Genomic DNA, 18,716 nt, shown 5'->3' with positions numbered 1-18,716 from the left:
TCTCCTCTATAAATGGGAATAATAATAACATGGGTCTTGCCAGGTTTTTGAAAGACCTGTTTAAAATATATACACAATAAGATGCCTAGTACATAGCTTTGTTCTACAAAATTTCTTATGAAATTCTGATGTTACAGAGTTAAGTTTTATAAAGCTACCAACATGTGACCTCTGTTTTAACCTGCAAGAGTAGCATTTTCACAACTTAAACTGATTTTAATTAAAACAGGCAAAATTAAATCATAGTCCCAAACATGTCAAAGAACCTAAGGTTTGGATTTAGGGTCTGGTGTTTATAAATCCTTTAGTTTTTAAGGATTTCTTTTGTTTTGTATATTTTTTTAAAAAAAATACCACTATAATGTAGAGGGGAGAATGCTCCATTTTGGTTGTGTGCAGTGTCAAATGATTAGGAAGACCTTTGACCTATGACCCACGGCCTGGGTGAATTGCGGTTCTAGGTGGAATCCCATAACCATGTGGGATTTGTGAACTCATCTCACAAACCAGGAAGGAAGAGGGAGGCGCACGTAAGAATAAAGGAATCATTATACTGTGCAGCATACATTTCATTTCCCAGTCATTTGCCCTGGCAGAGCACATTGCTTGGGAAAATTTAGGCAGTCATGTTAACTGATGCTGTCAACATGAACATATTCTATTCAGGCAACTGAGAACTGGGTAAGCATGAGTTGAGATTTTTGTATACAGGAAAATCTCTGTAAATCGTAGCATAGCTCTAACAATTGTTGGAGCTTTAGTATTTGTACTTCCCCTCCAGCTAAAACTTCAAGGGTCTCTTCTGCATACTTTGAGCTACTACTGAAGTCATGTGGGTCCATCTGAGACATGTGCATAGGTATATTTTAAGTCAATCTATTTCCTAACATAAGTAAGTGTTTGGGACTTTAATTATAATTCATCAAGAAACACTATCTATTTACCTGTCTGTTGATCAAATTTTCTAAATTATGGATAGAGGAAAAATGTGAATGTCAACTGTACTTAGCAGAAATAACAATAATTTACTTATGCAACAAAATTATAGAGTACACATAATAAGCTCTGGTAAATAACGCTTTGGTAAACCAATTGGATATATCAGTTACATTATTATTGTAGAACTTATATTTCTCCCACTGATATTAGAACAAAAAAACCAAAACAATCCTAATACCTTGATCTTTCAAAAACACAAAAATTGTCTACTAATAACTTATGCCTTAAATGCTGGTTTCAACTATAGTTCATTTCCCAACGGAGATATCACTGTTATTGTCACAATTCACTCCTATCTGGAATGATGGATGTGAGTTTGTTTCACAAGAAAAATACTTAGGCACAGGCCTGAAAACTAGGAAGATTTTTCTGCAGCAACAAACCTGAGCAGATTAAGTCTGGAACACTTGGTCAGTTTTTTAAAATTCCCTATAGTTTAAAACAAAAATTAGTAGGAAGCTCTGAAGATCAGCATCAGGGCCAGACCCAAGATCTAGAAGAGGAGAAAAATGTATCAAGAATCTCCCCCCCAAAAAAGTCAGTGCAGCCAGTTGCTAGTCTAGGAACATGGCAGATGGTTATGTCAGGTCACATAATTAGCTGAAAGAGTCAAGGTCCAAAGCACAGGGCAGAGAGCCAGGGATTTAGCTCAGTGGTTCTGCTGCCTGCCTCGTAAGCATAAGAGTCCTGAGTTTGATCCCCAGTACCAAAACAACAAACAAACAAACAAAGCACATTGCAGAATCACACAAACGGGCTCCAATTCCCAAGCAGGCATTGGAAGCCAAGCAGAGATACCAAGTCACAGAACCCAAAAGGCAGTTGAGGAAACAAAGTGTTTTGTATGCTGCCCTTTGAAAAAGGCAACAGATTCCTAACGAAGGGGCTTCTCCAAAGATGAGGTCAGAGCAGAGACACACAGAAACCCACTGAGAGCAGCACTGGCGCTACAAGATCAGGAGATGCTCTGATTCCGCCAGGATATAGTGCAGTGATATCTGACGGTGTAGAGGAGTCAGTGGAAATGAGACACACTGGACTAATGCACACTGGCCATGGACATTTTCTTCCTCCCCTCCACCTTCTTTCAATACAGCAAGAAGAGAACCAGGAATTTGAATTGCTATGCATGGCAAATGTTGATGATATTCTTCTTTAAAGTAATATGTCTTGTATTGCGTTTAGTTAATGGCATTAAGACTTTTAATCCAGTTTTGTCCTCAAGAAAGTAAAGTGTTGGTCCTATTTAGCCCCTCGATTAAACTGAGGAGAGAAGCAGCATGTGAAGGAAAACTGGTTTAGTTGAATAGTTCATAATTTAAAACTATTCCGCAACTGATTTCTATATTCCATTGTGAGCATACTTTCTTTTTGTTGGTCCCATCGTCTGGATGGTTTTCCACCCCTAATAGCATTTTTGGAGAATGAATGAGAGACTGAAAGGAGCCACCAGCCCAGCCTCTTCCTAAGATACTAACAATACACACCTCATGGGTTCAGTCAGTGAGTTCCCAACTTATCAGCAAATGGAACTTCCGACGTTTCCTGCTAGTGATTGCATTAATTTAATTATTTTCTCAGACAGGAAGCTTTTATTCTGATATTATCAAGTTTTTCCTCTACCTAACTCTATATTAGTGTTCACTCCCATGGTTATCTCTTTGTACAATGGAAAACAGTATCAGCCCCTTCGTCTGTTTCCTATTTTTAGACCTGGTTGAGTCAATCTATACAGTCAGATGATTTAAATTTATCTCCTCTTCAATTTTTCCCATTAGTCATTCAAATACATCATTCTCTTAGTCACTTCTGTTGGTCGGTTGGTTTTCAGTTTCATGTTGGTTTGCCTTTAGTATTTCCAAGGGCAGCTGCTCATCTGAGAGGGATCAGCCACTTTAGTCTTAGACTGAAATGGTTTGGCCCGTTCCTTGGAGGTCGACCTAATTTTCATCCTCTTTCATTCCATTTCCCCTTTAGCCTTACATGATTAATTTTGAGTTTCCTCTATACCTTCAAATCTTAGAGAATAGTCCTATGATATGTTCTCATCCCCCAATTTAGCTCTCTGGCTGGCACATTATAGGAACTCAAGATACACTTGATAAATGAATGAGTAAAAACTGGTTTAAACATTTACTGGTAAGGATTATTTCCAAGTATTTTTCTGGATATATAAGATTTTCTTTTTCAAAAATTATATTTAACATTTCTTATTATTTTACTTCAATTTAGATATATTATGAATTAGATTATTAGAGTACAGCCTCATCCTTACAGGCATTTACGTGAATGCCTCTGCATAAAATGTGCTGATCCACATGCTTTAGAGAGATTCTAGCCATAGGATCTATGCCTTGGGAAGTGACTTAAAAAATCACTTAGTGTGATTACAATATTTTATAAACTTTGAATCTGACAGCTAGAAGATAACAAACTTTTCGGTTTCTACCAGTATGAATAAAAAATTTGAACTACGTCTTTTGTTCACACTATTCTATGCTCTTAAATATGGCGCGCCATGTTGTGTGTAACAGCCAATTCTTCCTTATAACCCAAGCACACATTTTTTTCCCCTGAAAATATAGCTGTTGTTTAAATGATCTTACCTTCATCTGTGGTTCAAAATCTGCAATTTGCAAGCTCTCTGGCAACCCACTGATAATTGCTGAGGTTCCCCACATAAACTTTGTAATTCTAGAGAGTCAGAAGTTGATCTCTGAGAGTTTTGAGACTCATTATAGGTGAATAACCAGCATCCATCCGAGGTTCTTGCTGTGTGATCTCTTATTTGCACATGATTTTCCTGCCATTTGGATTCTATGTGGAATTTTGAAATTGGTCACTTGGTGGCGCTGTAGGTAATAGCTTGATTTTCTTATATATATATTTTTTCCCAATTACATGAACTATGTGCATCTTCTAAAATTCTGCTGCAGGTGAAATGATTTAATGGCTCTTGACTTCTGGATCCATTTTAAGTATTAGAAACATTATAAAACAGACTCTTGCTAATAATGATCATTATTGTAATGGCTTGGGGCATAATCATTTACCAACATTAGCCAAGTGATTAAAATCTATCATGAGTTTAATTTGAAAATATTTAGTTCCTTTGCAATAAATGGCTGAGGTTATTAGCCTCATCTCTGCGGGTCCAAAAGTTATCATTATATGGCTTTGTGCTTTCACTACCTGATAGAAATCCACCTTTGTTAACACAAGCCATATAATACCTATTGTTTACCAAGCATGAGAGGGTCCCTGTATTAGTACTGAATTGGACCATATGGTGTACAATGTACTGGCAATCGTCACTTTTTTATGACTGGAGTATCTGATAATTTATTATTTCATAAAGTAATTGACCTTAATGGTTGTTAAGATTAGTTACAGTGGCCAGTCAAACCTGTAGAGAAGGGGAAACATTAATCAATCACTTTTATCAAAACTGGATATGATATTTATACTGATCAGATATTTTTGATGTAATATTTTCATAACTTTGCAATAAGACCTTTTTAAAATATCCCATCTTAATTTAGTGCTAATTCTCCCAAACTATTCTCTCAACTGACAAAAGGAAAAAGAAGATTCACCTCTAAATTTTTTTCCCCAGAAGATCTACATCTAGACTTTAAATTTACTCAGCGTTGTGGCTTGTGTCTAGATGTTCCCCCAAAGTCTCATGCGCTCAATAAGTGGGGATTTTTCAGATGTGGCTGGATCTAGAGATTGTGATGCATGGTGCTGTGTTAGGCTCAAGGGTGCTAGGGTTAAGGGTGTGAGTGCTACCCATCCTAAGTACCCTGGGTAAAACATAAGAGACAGAAAGAGGGCAATGTGCTCTTGTCTCTTGCTTGCTTTTGCTGTCTTCTGCCTGCCATGAACTGTTTGTCTTCTGTGATTCCCCTCTGTCATGCCAACCTGCCTTGGAGCCAGCCGATTGTGGACAGAAATCTCTGCAAACTGTGAGTCAAACAAACCTTTCCTCTCTTAACTTGTGGGTGTTGGGTATTTTGTCTCAGCAAGAAGAAAAGTAACTAAGACACTCATTTTCTTATTATTTCCTTTGATGAATCATAAAAATCTCTTGACCTTAAAGGGCGCTTTGTCCAGCAGTACTGAATGAGGATAATGATCTTACTTCTAAAACTTGTGAAATTTAGAGATGAAGAAAAAACATAATTAAAATAAAAACAAAAACAAAAAATATTTTACAACTGTGAAGGGGGGAACCCTGTATTTTTAAGTGGGTACAATTTTGTTACGGGAAGTTTCCTTCCCAAAAAAGCAACCAAGTAAATAGTTCACACAGAGAGTAGAGAGCAGCCTTCCGTGGAGTCACGGATGGATTATGGGCTTTATGGTTATGTAGGCTCCTTCTTCTCAAAACAGCCCAGTGTTGTATGCCCTCTTTGCAAAGAGCCAAGAGACCCATAGTGGAAAATTAACATGCCTGAGATCGTTCAGGGAGTTGGCAGGTGTGCCATTTAGCCAGAAAATAAATACTTGCTCTCTGATTAGTTTCTCTCAACTGTTTTGAAACTCTAGCTCTTCAGAATGCTAGTCTGTCACTTGGCCAGAAGTTGGGATAGGTAAATTAAAAGTAAATCCCTAAGGAAAAATCAGATAATTTGAAACTCACATATAAAATTTGCTATAATAGTTCATTGAAATAAAAATCACAAAATTTTGGTTAAATTACAAGCATTGGCACTTCCCCTGAGTGAAAGCTACTCATTCATTCAACTATCTGTTTGTTTGTTTGTTTGTTTTTATACCGGGGATTGAACTCAGGTCCTTGTGCTTGCGAGGCAGGCGCTGGAACCACTAAGCTAAATGCCCGGCCTTCATTCAACTATTGATATAAAATCGAGGACCTACCACATACAAAAAGTTGTACAGATAGGATATAGAAAGTTAATCCAGGTGACTTAGCTAATACTCCATAGCACTGCAATTTCTATCCCAAATACTTGTGACATATTTGAATAGCAAGCATTTTGGTTAAGAGTAAAGTCAAGATATGGAATTTAGCACAGGTATTAGAAGTAACACAAGGGAGAAACTAGATGAGGAAAGTGAGATCCCAAAAAGTAAAATTATTTATTCAAGACCTGACAGTCAGACAGTTGCAAAGGGAAGTTAAATATAACCTTTTTGGAGTTGCATCACTGTGTAGCACTGTATTCCAAAGACCTATTGAAAGTCTCCTGTGTAGGTTCAAAATAAGAATTTTAATTCCTCAAACTTATATACACTAATTATAGGCTGAAGCACTCTGTTTTGGTCTGATGGCTGACATAGTAGAATATAATGGTGATTTATATTTGTATTAATGTTCATCACGATATGAACTATTGAGCACAATAATATGTGTCTTAAAAATATGAAAATTATGCTCTCTGGGGTTCATAGGATTTTAATGACTCAGCTGCTTTTACACACTGAAAAAAAATTCCTTTTCAAATAAATGAGAGAGAACATATCCTTCTACACAAATTGGTAGCCATAAATATGTTCTGTGGTTATAGATTTATTATTCCTAGTACGTATTTTAAAGTGTTTTTGGTTGTTCTGCTATTGCTTAGAAGTTCCTTGCTCTAGTTATTTAGCACTTTTCAGCTGTGTAGGTTTACATCACCATGTTTCAAGTTTTGTAAAACTTTTCTTTCCTTCCTAATGTGTTTTATTTGTTTGCTTTGTTTTGTTTTGTTTTTGCACTACCGGGGACTGAACTCAGGACCTTGTGCTTTTGAGGCAGGCGTGGTGCCACTGAGCTAAATCCCCAGCCTCCTAATGTGCTTTAGATAATTAGTTCAATATTTTAAATATTTGAAAACATTAAGATGATTGTTAACATGCTATAAAGACAACGTCCAGCTTCTGCAGAACATGGCAGAAGATCAGGCTATGGAGACAGTGACTGAACTGCTGGTCCATTAAGGCTTGTGTGTAATGGTCTCATCACTTATCTGCTTAATTTCCTGCTAGCCAGACAGGATTACATGAATTTCCTTTATAAGCAACTGTTACACATTTACAACTATGAAGGGACCAACATCAGGACTGTAAGTTAATTGCCCCTCCCACCGAGAAGGAACAATAACTCTTGCCCTGGATTGAAAGTTTAATTGTGGAGAACGTGGCATGTGCCACATTGTGGAAGATATCTTACAGGAATACTAGGGGTTTAAATCATGCATTTTTAAAAAATTCTTTTTCTTTCTTTTTTTCTTCTTCTTCTCTTTCTTTTTGTTTCTTTATTTCACGGACAGGAATTTTGCCAAGAGAATTTTTCTTCTTTAAAAAAATCATAATCAAAATAGAAGAACAAAATAGGATTGTCTTTGTGACCACACAACTTCTCTCTGGTAGAGGAAACCATTACACTAGCAATTGCGTTCATTCATTATTTTTCTTTCAGCAGTTCATTGCTTTTCTTGATCACTTCTCTACATCTCTAGAGAAATTACAATTCAAAAATTGCCTGGGTTTGAACTTTATATAAATGAATTCATATGCTCTCTTTTGTGGCTTGCTTCCTTTGCTCAAAATTATGTGTCCAGGATCATCCATGTTGACATGTGCGGTGCAAGCCACCCTTTGGCACTGCACAATAGCCTTCCATTTAGAGCCAGTGAAATTTGTTTATTCATCTATGATTTACATACATCTGAGTGGTTTCCAGTAAAGCTCCTAACCTCACATGTCTCCAGAAACACATGTGCACCAGCTTTTCCACACTGGATACCTAAGCATGAAGTTGCTGAGCCAAGGAGTATTCTGTCCAAAGTAATTGTACAACTACCCTCCCACAAGTGATGGACTGGAGCTCCATTGCTCGACCTTGCCAAGACTTGATATTTTTCAATGTTTTAAAATTTTAGCCAAACCGAAGAGTAAAACAAAACAAAACAAAAAACCACCGGTATTTCACTGTGGTTTTGATTAGTCTTTGATTTCTAATAAGGTTACTCATTTTATTTTTGCCCACTCTTTTACCCTTCTCCTTTTCTTTGTCCTCCTTTTCAGTGCTGAGGACTAAACTTAGGGCACCATGCTAGGCAAGCACTCTACCACGAAACTGTATCTCTAACCCTGAATGGACACTCTTAATTTCTATGTAGTCAAAATTCTCTACCTGTTCCTTTATAATTTGTATCTTTTCTATCTTGTTTAAGAAATATTTCCTTATCTGGAAGTTTTAAATAAATGTTCTCTCCAAGTTTTTCACATTAATCTCCATCTTTTATCCATCTGGAATTGATTTATGGGTGTGATGTAAGGAAGAGATCTATGTTTTAGTCTATGTGGATATAGCCCTCTCACTTCACTTACAGCTTTGAATTTTTGATACCAAGGAACAATCCACAGGACTATGGATTAAAATAAATCTGATTGATAGGTATCTAGCACTTTCAATGATTTGTTAAACTCTTTTTTAACGGTCTTTGATTCTGCTACATGTCTGGCCTTATTTTTCTCATCATTCCCTCAAGCCATTCACATTCACTCATGCTATTCTCAATGACTGCATTCCCAAAGTTGTCTCTTTTGCTTCTCAACCTCTGTGCAGTCTTTCTACTCTGCTTGCAATGCCTTGTTACCTTCTCCCTCCATCACCTAACTCAAAGGTATCAGCCAGCACTGGCTTAGGTATCATCTCCTCCAAAAAAGAGGGGTGCCATTCTCTGTGACCCCTACTTTAGCCATCGCTTGAGTCTATCTACTGTAACTGCTGTCTGCACGTGTCTTTCCTCAGCTGTACATTAGTGACTTCGTGGCAAGGACTATATTTCGTGGTGTGTGATCGTCCAATGCATACTTGTTAGATAGGTGAATATTAAGATCTGTGTGTTTCTTATCAGGTTTGGGCATCACCATGACGACTGCCACTGGCACAGCGGAGAAGAGCATGGGGTCTTGAAGACCTTGTGTTCCTGGGAGTTTCCTTCTTTCAGTGTTGGTCTCACTCTGAAAGTTGCTGCTCCATATAATGTTTGATACGCTTTGTCAGTTTCTGGTCAAATTACTAAAGAGTCCCCTATCTTTATTCAGGAATTTATAAGGAATTCTTATATTGGGCAATGACTGTGCTTTTAGAAATCTTCCTACCTGTCTGAGGCTGAAACCTGTTTTAGGCAAGGTGCTGAGGATAGAAGTCTTGTTCCTTCATTAGGGAAACATGCACAGGATATGTGTACTCTCTCATGCCTTGTCACTGAGGAAGACAAGAATGTCCTGAGTTTGCATGGTGTGCATTGTAGGATAAATATGAAATAACAATTTTTTCTCATACCAGGTAACAAGGTAGAATTTGAAGCTTCATTCATTGACATTCATGCTTAATGTAACAGCAACACTGCTTTCTGCAGAAGATGCAGCCACAATATTGCCTGTATTTTCAGGGGTGCTAGTGCAGTTTGCTGTTTTCTGTCTCTTACTGACAAGACGCTGTCATTTAAGTGCTTGTCTGTTTCTTATCACTGGTGCGATGCTTTTGTGTACCAGGGTGTTGCAACTTGGACTTTCTTTGCCTCACTGAGCTTGTGATTTGGTGGAAGTGTGTCAGCAATGACATCACCACCATATTTGCTTTGGTGGTTGACATCTTAGGTTATCAATGGAAGCATTGTAAGGAACTACACAGGGTCAAGACCCATTTAGTTCAGAGAGTTTGTACAGTGTGTGGATTGAGAATTCTCAATGGCCATGCTTCACAGCATGTTTAGTAAACCACAAATATGTTCTTGAGTTCAGTGCTGCTAAAGACTCCAATTCATTTGTCCTTGAGGGTGAACGTTGGGAAGGAATTGAAGACAAAAATAAAGATAAATGATGGGATAAATTCTATTTAATGATGTGATAAAACAGGTAAAATTATCTGAGAACTAATTGTTCTCAGTCTTGTCAGGTCACTGACCTTCAAGTATAGCTACTAATATGATAGCAATGAAACAACCCTGAACATTTTGGCATTTGCCTTTGACGCCATGGGATGTATTTGTTTCTTGTGAGGTTCTGCAAGAGTATGATGGATATAAAATGTTCAGACAAGGTTATCTTCAGAACTGAACAGGGGACCACAGTTCTCTGAAACTTCAGACATCTTTTATTCTCAACTTCCTTGAAGAATTGGTCACTCTGTCTCCTTATCTAATCTTTGTTCAGGTATTTTTCTCCTGGTTCAGATTGCTTTCATAAAACACCAGATAGTGACTCTAATTGTTGGTCGATTTGGAGCTATTTAAATATTTACAGTGGAGGCTGATACAAGATTTACCTGCTCTGAAAAAGCTCCTCAAAGTACCTGAATTTTCCAACCTTTAAGATATTTCTTTGGGTTAAATCTCCAAACAGTTGCCATACCGGTTCTCATTAAAACATATTGTAGAAAAAATAAGGCATCAGAACTTTCTCTCTTTCCCCAAACCTATTAATAATCTGCACCTGGGCAGGGGATTTATCTCAATGGTTCTGCCACCTGCCTTGTAAGCACAAAGACCCGAGTTTGATCCCCGGAAAAAAAAAAAAATCTGTACCTATCCAGGTATTGGTTTTGTTTTTGTTCTTATTTTTCTTAGATTTAGTTTGCCTCAATAATAGCCTTGTAATTTATTGGAATTGCTAGTTGCCATTTTAGAGATGAGGAAAGAATGCACAAGCAGCTAAGATAGAGTTCTTTCAATGCTTAGAAATTTGTTTCACTTCTCAGCAGGGGAGCACCAACACTGAAAATGCACACTGCAAGCAAACTGAACTGAACTGAAGATGTGCCCAGGTCAGGAGGCAAAGGAAGAGACTTGCGAGGAAGGAAACCTGGATGGGAACAGAATGACACTGAAGTCAACATACAATAGCTTGGGGAAGAGATTTGAAGAGATCACAATCCTAGGTCAGGTGATGGGACTGGGAGGAGAAGCTAACATCGGCTTCTTCCTGATGTTGCTTCCAGGTTTCTCCAAATTAAAAGTGAAGCCATGTGAACTCTTAGGTCTGTTGGGTGTTGAATATTATGGAAACGTGAGCTGCATCATGTTTTCTGAGAATGCCTTTGTTGGCTCCAATGCAGTGGAAAAACAAATGCTTAAATTCAGAATACAGTTGCTGACTCAACTTTTAGGCTTTCTTCTCAAATTGCAGTTGTCCTTAACTATCTTTCCCTAGCTTGCTCTTACTCAAATATCTGACCAGTTTTGCACATTGCAGTACGCTGTATTCTTTGAGCCTGAATTCAAATGTTGAGTTTGCTGGAACCCTCCCAAGCCTTAACCTGTTTATGGGTTGGATTTATGCTGTTACATAGGTCTTGAAGGCAAGAGCTGTGTAGGAGCAGAAACAGGGTGTTGCCAAATAAAAAGCCTGCTATCTCGCTAGATAACCATTGTAATCTGTTGACCATGGCATGGCTCATGTTTCATTTGAAGGGGTTCTTTTTCCTGAGAGGTAGGAACAATTCTTGTTCCTGGGTACAAGTTATAAACCTTGTTTTTTCCCTCATTGTACATTGGAGTTTTCTTGGAATCTTTATACAAAGGAATTTTATAATTGCCTTGGTTAAATACATATAAGGAAGAAAGAAAACATCTAAGTCTATAATTCTGAAAAGATAAGAAATAGCTACTGAACTAAAAATCTTATTTCATTAAAATAAACACAGTCACAACTTTATCTTAACTCTTTTGAGAAAAGTCACTAACTAAATCCAATGAAGTCTGCAGTTTCTTAGTGTACCCATTTGTCCTTTATAAAGGAATTTTAAATGTTTTGGATGGTCTGTTTGCTCTCTACTTACAAATCAACTATGTTTCCCCTTCTGCAGAAACACGCTAACACTGTGGTAAACTCATTCTGTGGGAGAGGCAGCAAGTCCAAATGAGATATTTCCAACTGAAAAAATGCATGTCAAACTTGATTCCTTCAAAGGAGGAAGTTACAACTGATGCACAGAAATTTCTGAAGTTTAATAAATATGTATCATTTAAAATACCAATCAGCTTTATGATTCTGGTCCTTATTCTGCCTCTCTGCATATTCATGAACATATTTATCTAGTTTAGTGGGAAATAGGGAAGGAAATAGAAGTGGAAGACCAGGCCCTCACCTAACTTTCTAAAAGCAGACTCATATGTTTTTCTTTAAGTCTAGATATATACGAAGTAATGATTTTAAAAGTTATGATTTAAAAATAAAAAGCACTGTGTGATGCTTCTCTGGTTTAGGTGTTGGAATTTCTGTGTATTGTGTATGTAAGAAAAAGAATTTATGACAGACCATACACGATGATATATTTACTTGTGGGCATGTCAGCCATGAAATTACTGTCATTTATGATTTTGGGGGAGATTGGGGGTTTATGACACTGGTGTGCACTGATATTCTGCGGTCATCCCTATATAACAGAATAGACTTTTCTTGAGAGAATGCAGCCAAACATCACTTCCATAATGACTTTCAGAGGTAGAAGGTGAATCCCAGAAGGATGAGACAGGTAGGATGACTTCTTCATGGGGGTTGACAATGACTTCAACCACACACCTCAGCCTTTGTTCTCTCTCCTGCCACTATTCTGTCTACCGTGATGTTTTCACTCTCTATAACTCTGGTCTCACAGTGTTTATATTCCCAGAGGGATGAAGAATTCAGAGCTCCCTCTATGCCCAGAGCTGCTAATCTTGCTCTGAAGCAAAAGTAATTTATAACTAGACCCTGAGAACAGCATAGAAGTCAGTTATAGAAGAATAATTTAATCTGATCCACCAGTCACAGCACAACCAATCCCTTCTTAAATGATTTGTTTTCTCAGTCAGTAAATCCCTTCAGGGGAATTTGTTGTGTAAGTTTACAATGTTATGCCTCTTTAGTTTTATTAGGACTCCCCTTTCAGGCACCATGAAGTCTCATTATTTTCCAAATTCCAGGATAGAATTTAATAAGTTTACTTTAAGTTTGTTGTTACCCTTTACTCAGAGGTTTCAATTATCTCACCCTTACATTCATATTTTTGTTCTAACCAGTCCCCTGCAAAGTCCCCCGCTCTGAGAGCTAAGCTGACCCCTCTTTAGGTCCTCTTACTCTGCACCAGCTCAGACCACTGCCCCAGCAACAGCTCAGCTAGCCAAGCCGTGGCCATGAGGATAAAACAGAAAATACATGTCACTGGGCCTTCTTGAAAAATATTTATAGGCTTTATACTCAGTGGTGGCTGGTGACAGTATAATGGAAAGGAAATGGGAGGTCAAACACAAGCAAAAGAGAGGAAGAAGGGACTTCAGCAGCTTGGTGTGACAAAATCAAGAGCACAGGTATGGAAAGAGTGTGGTCAGGAGGATGGGGTGTGCAGAACAGAAAGACAGAGGCAGAAGTCAAAACCAAGGCAAGTGGGGAGGTGGAGGACCGTGCTGTGCTCATAATGGCCATGAGTGATCGAAGAGAAAAAACACAAACATTTGAAAGTATTCACTTCTCCATGGCGGAGTGCGTTTCATGGAATATTAATGACTGCCAGTCTCTGTTGAGTTCAGATACATTTATCTCCAGAATATAACAAAGAACTTCGGGTATTCATCATGGCGGCCTCTTACTCAAGCTTCCACGGGAACTTTAATGAGAACAAATGAGGATGTACGGGTGTCTGTTTTCACAACTATTGAGGTAGGGACATGAAATGGAATGGGAACAACCAGATTATGCTGCAAAACACCCTCCAGTGATGGATTTGGTACACTGGTTCAGATTATACTAGCTAATGTTTGCTGGGCCATGCAAATCCCTTTACAGAAACCATCTCATTTAGTCCACAGACCCAAGTACAGACCTCCATTCAATAGATCAAGAAGCTGAGGTATAGACCAGTGAAATAATATCATCAAGCTAGAAACTGGAACCAGATTTTCATGAATTTATTAAGGAGAATGTATTTAACTGATTTCTGTCTTAGCCCTAAGAATTGTATGAAGAATGAAGGTACACTCAACAAATGTCTGACAACTTTGTAATCAAATTGGCCATCTATTCCTTGTTTGAAAAATGTTTGGGCTCTTTCTAATTACTTAGTGATCATGTCTCCATTGCACATCATGATCTTAATGAAACCAGTGCATTTGCAGACCCTTCCTGCATGGGGGTACAAGCTATCTTTCAGAAGTCACTGGAGAATTTTATGAAAGCAGAGTGTCATATCTAGTAAGGATCTCTGTATTAAAGGGCAGATTTAGCTCCATAGTAATAGGCCTGATTCTTTGGATCCTTCCTTTTTTAAATATCCCTATATAATCTTCAAAAGACAATTGAAAATTCAGTTCCATTTTTCATCGTCAGACTGTCTCTTTCCTCAGTCTGCCTCAGGAAGCCTTGATGGGCATAGCATTCTCATTGAATACAAGGAGACAATGGACAAATCATTTCAAAACATGCAAAGTAAGATTAAAAGCTGACCACAAACTAAATAAGCCAGAAGAGTTTGCATTGCCTTTGGAAATATCTACTATATCCGCTCTCACTGGAACCTGCATGTAGCACTTGTAGCCTAAAAGATTCTGTGGGTATTCTAAGCCCGTTATGGTAACAGTGTGCTCCATCTTTGCAGAGGTAAAAAAGAGAGGGAATTTTAAAATGTCCAGATGTTTCACCTGTAGCTAACAACATACATGAACACCTCACTCCTTTAGAGTTAAATTTTTGGATCTAAACTATATCAGAATATCTCTATTGCTAGATAAAACTAGTAACACAAATAAAGGCCAATGTCTTTCAGGAAAATCTTAGCCTAAAGTAGATACCAATCTTGTTTTGTTTTCTGGCTCCTGGTGAAATAGGTCACTAAATTACTCAACATCTTATTCGAACTCTGTTCATGTTTGTTAACCCCTCTTTCTATATTTCCCAAGCTCAGTGATTTTGACAGATCACCTTTCTCTAGTCCCCACAACAGCACCGTGACCAAGAAACATTTCCCCCCTTATTTTGCAGATGAAGCAATAGAGGTGTCCATGTCACCACTCAGGGTGTGGGTGAGGTTAGAACCATCGGTGTGAGCCCGTGCTCTCACCGATGCTGTGAGATGACTTTCCCATTTCACGACATGCGTGTAACCACCAGGTTAGATCTCTCAGGCCCAGAAGACACCAGCATCTAGCTAAGATCTGAGGAACCCATTGCCGTGCAGTCAAGAAATGGTCTATATATGCTAGTGGATGCAGAAGGAATACGCAGTTTGTCGCTCTGTCCTGGAACAGGGTCACCCCTTTCTTAGGCTACTTTATTACGAAATCAGAATCAGACTGAACCTAAGAATCTGTGTAGTCCTAGTCCCCCGCAACCCCAGGGCAAAATAGCTGATAAATAGAACAGTTTGGGTGAATTTTTCCTTGGCTTTGAAAACCAATATCGTTTCATAGCAAGAGCACCACATCAAGCCACAGGTGATCAAGGGGTTAATCTTGACAAAGCAGATTTGTTGGGTCACTTTTCATGTCTGCACACAATCCTGCTCAGCATGGTCACAGTATCAAGAGGAATGCATTCATTCAGTCACTAAAGAATCATTGAATGCTTAGCTCAATAGTAATTAATAATATCTCAATAATAATAATCGAGGTCATTCTAGACACCGAGATAGCAAGGATGTAGGAAGTGGTCACTTCCATCCAGACGTTACAGCTTCATAGAGGAAGGGGGGAAAAAGACAGTTCTGGGTGGCGAGGGTGACTGTGGTGGTAGTGTGCAGTGTTCTGTAGCAACATCTGGAAAAAGAGATAAGCCAGGGGGTCGGGCAGTTTCCGGAGGAGATGAGGAAGAAGGACATGAGTCCCGGGAGAAGACCCAGTTACCCAGGTAGAGAGAAGCAGGGGAGAGAGGACAGGAAGAAGGGGAAAAGGCGTTTCAGGAGAAGGGAACGACGCGTAGCCCTGGCTGGGAGAACCGTGAGGAGGCGCTCGTGTGTGGAGCTGCGTGTGTGCGTGAGCCCGGCTCCAGTGCACACACGGGCTGGCAGGTGCGCAGAGGCGCAGGGGTCAGGGGAAGCGGGAAGGATGGAGTCACAGTTGAACCAGGGGCACTGGGTGAGAGCCCTGATTTCTATGAATATCCTGACTCGGCAGCAGTGGGGAACTTGGAGAAAGGTTTAAAGATGGGGTGGCAAGATTAAATCAGCACCTTTAAAAGCTCCTGAACCAGCCATGGTGCTGCATGCCTATAATTCCAGCACCCTGGGAGGCCCGGCAGAAGTTTGAGCCACCCAGCCTGGGCAAATTAGTGAGACCTTGTTTCAAAATAAACAAATAAAATTTAAAAAGGGCTGGGGGTGTAGCTCAGTGTGAAGGCCTGGGCACAATCCTTAGTAACACCCACACATGCACACACATATATTTTTCCAATTAACCTAATCAACCTAAAATCCAGTCAAGGCTTTCTAAAAATTTAGTTTAGGGCTTTCTAAAAATAATAAAATAAAATAAAATAAAGCCTCTCACTTTAATACCCAAGCCCTAAATCTGTTCAAATGTATTTGTCTGGGTTTTATTTCTTCTATTTTCCCAGTTGTATTTGATTTGATTATATCAGAGAAAACTCCTACAGGACGAGCAGTAATTTGCAGTAGGATAAAAAGCTGAAATGCCACGGCAGTTGACTAAATCCTTTGTTTAAGTAAAATACAACAGACCAATTGAAGGCTGTGATGTCTGGGCTCCGATTTTAGAAATAAAACCTTCAAAGTGGGGGAGGGCAGAGCCTCATCTGTTTCTTGTAGATTAAAAGCTCCCTCCTCCTCTTTGGAGGCTGAAAAAGGAGGCATAAAGAAAAGTGCACACTAACCCGGTAATTACAAATCCCTTTTGTTGCTGTATCTGAGAAAGACCATTGTATCAAAGCGAAACAATGCCTCTTCAGAAAGAAAAGGGACTCAGTTACTCTAGAACAAAGTCTGCATATCCCTAAATCTTAGAATAATTGGAACAAGTTCTGTGTTAAATTTTTTCATGTAAATGACAGTGAGTTTGGCAAACCATCAGGCCGCTCCTTCTTAATGGTAGACAACTAATAATGCCAATTCTTTTAGTACAGAGTCTGTTGAGACATGTGCCAATCTCCAAAGAAAGACACTGTCCAAATGAAGCCAACCTGCTGTGATTTGCCGAGACCATCTCTTAGGAGTTTATTGTAGCTTCTCTTTCGTTCATCTCTGTACTGCCTGAAAAATGACTTCAGCAATTCTTTATCTCAGTATCAAATATCTTTCAAAAGCCTCACCTCATTATGCTTGTCCAGAGTGTCCCAGTTACAATCATTAATGTCACAATCCCTTTGAAAATGCGAGGATGGCACCATGCAACTGAAAAGTGGTAACCGCCTGCACCTAAACAGAGAGTTAACTGCAGCCAGAAAAACTCAGGAAAGGCACTAATGAAGCTGATTGCATCCGTGCAGGCACGCTCTCTTCCAAAGTCACAATTGGTTTCAGTAGAAAGGATTGCAGCATCCCAAGCACGGAGCCCTAATTATAATTACAGGTGTGGCACAGAAGGCAGGAGCAGACGAGCTCATAAAGATTTGCTCTGCTGGATCATCTATCTTCACTGCAGAACAAAGAGCAGCAGCATAAATAAGTGAGTTACCTGTAAACAAATTGAACAAACACTAACGTACAGCAGGGCACACGTTTTTCCTCCAGTGCGTGCACCCCGTGGTTTCTACCACGGCCCACCTGTCTGTGGTGGAGGTGGGTTTGTCTCTGTGTCCTCCTCTGACCTCCCTGGTGGGCAGGAGCTAAGGGTCACAGTAATGAAGCTTTATTCTCCTCGTCGTTCACCATCTCCTTTCACCCTAGTTTGTTTTGCAATTATTTCAAGAAGAAACCCAGGTAATTACCTGGAGAGAACACTTGGGCTTCAGTTCTTCTCAGCTAGGAGAACAGTGAACCACTCTCGTTTTAAGGGTTCAGGTCCTGAAGTGATAGGCATTGGTTTTCTTTTTCTCTAGAAAGTTCTCTTTCAGTCCACTAGCTAATTCAGTTGAGTTTGAGGTGACTTGGAGCAACATGCTGTATTTTCTGACATCCAGATTGTTATAAAATCAATTTTCAGGGCTGGGAGACAATTTTCTGCTGGCAAAGTGAATAAAAAGAAGGCTTCAATTATGTAAATGATCAATAAAGAGAGAGAGAGAGAAATGCATACCAGACCTTCTTGCCTAATTTAGGTAGGCAGTTGCACCCCTTTTCTCTGTCTTCTGTTCTTGACAGGTGCTTCACGCCAGTGGGCTGAGCAGAAAGATAGTGTTGGCCCCACAGTGATAGATGCTCTCATAGGAGCCCTTCAGCAAGAGGCTAATGTGAAAGAAGAGCGCTTTTCATCACACAGGCTTTCCACTGAGTATTCATAAACTGAACAGGGCAGTTTTGGGAGGAAACTGTGAAGGCAACTTTTAAAGAATGACAAAGTCAGGTCTTCATAGCTTTCCTCAACTATTTATATCATTGTTGTGGAGAATCATAGATCTGCCCCTCCGCCATTTTATGATATAGCCTATGAAGCCATTTTGTATTAGGTTTAGTTTTCCTGTAGATCACATGATATGTTCCCGTGGGTGTTTGATGTATCCTTATAAGGTAATAATCTGTTCTCTGTATGCTGATTGGTTGCATTATGGTATATATGTTGCCACCCCTTCCGGGTGCAGAGAGAGAGCGGGGTAGAGATCCGGAGATGAGGAAC

At 39.2% G+C, this 18,716-nt stretch overlaps 1 long non-coding RNA gene across 2 annotated transcripts; it reads left to right on the top strand.

The window, feature by feature from the left end:
• The first annotated feature begins 4,840 nt into the window (after positions 1 to 4,840).
• On the top strand, positions 4,841 to 11,930 carry LOC104870974. 2 transcript variants are annotated; one of them, XR_004514417.1, is made up of 3 exons: positions 4,841 to 4,967; positions 10,721 to 10,897; positions 11,825 to 11,930. It is a non-coding gene; the product is annotated as an uncharacterized LOC104870974 (long non-coding RNA). The 2 variants fall into 2 exon arrangements; XR_782678.2 differs by having other exon boundaries at positions 10,718 to 10,897.
• The last annotated feature ends 6,786 nt before the right edge of the window (positions 11,931 to 18,716 follow it).

This window comes from Fukomys damarensis, unplaced genomic scaffold, assembly GCF_012274545.1.
Source record: "Fukomys damarensis isolate Sample0158 unplaced genomic scaffold, DMR_v1.0_HiC HiC_scaffold_26, whole genome shotgun sequence".
NCBI classification, from domain to species: domain Eukaryota; kingdom Metazoa; phylum Chordata; class Mammalia; order Rodentia; family Bathyergidae; genus Fukomys; species Fukomys damarensis.
The sequence above is the reverse complement of the archived record's forward strand: the minus strand, read 5'-3'. Positions and strand labels throughout refer to the sequence as shown.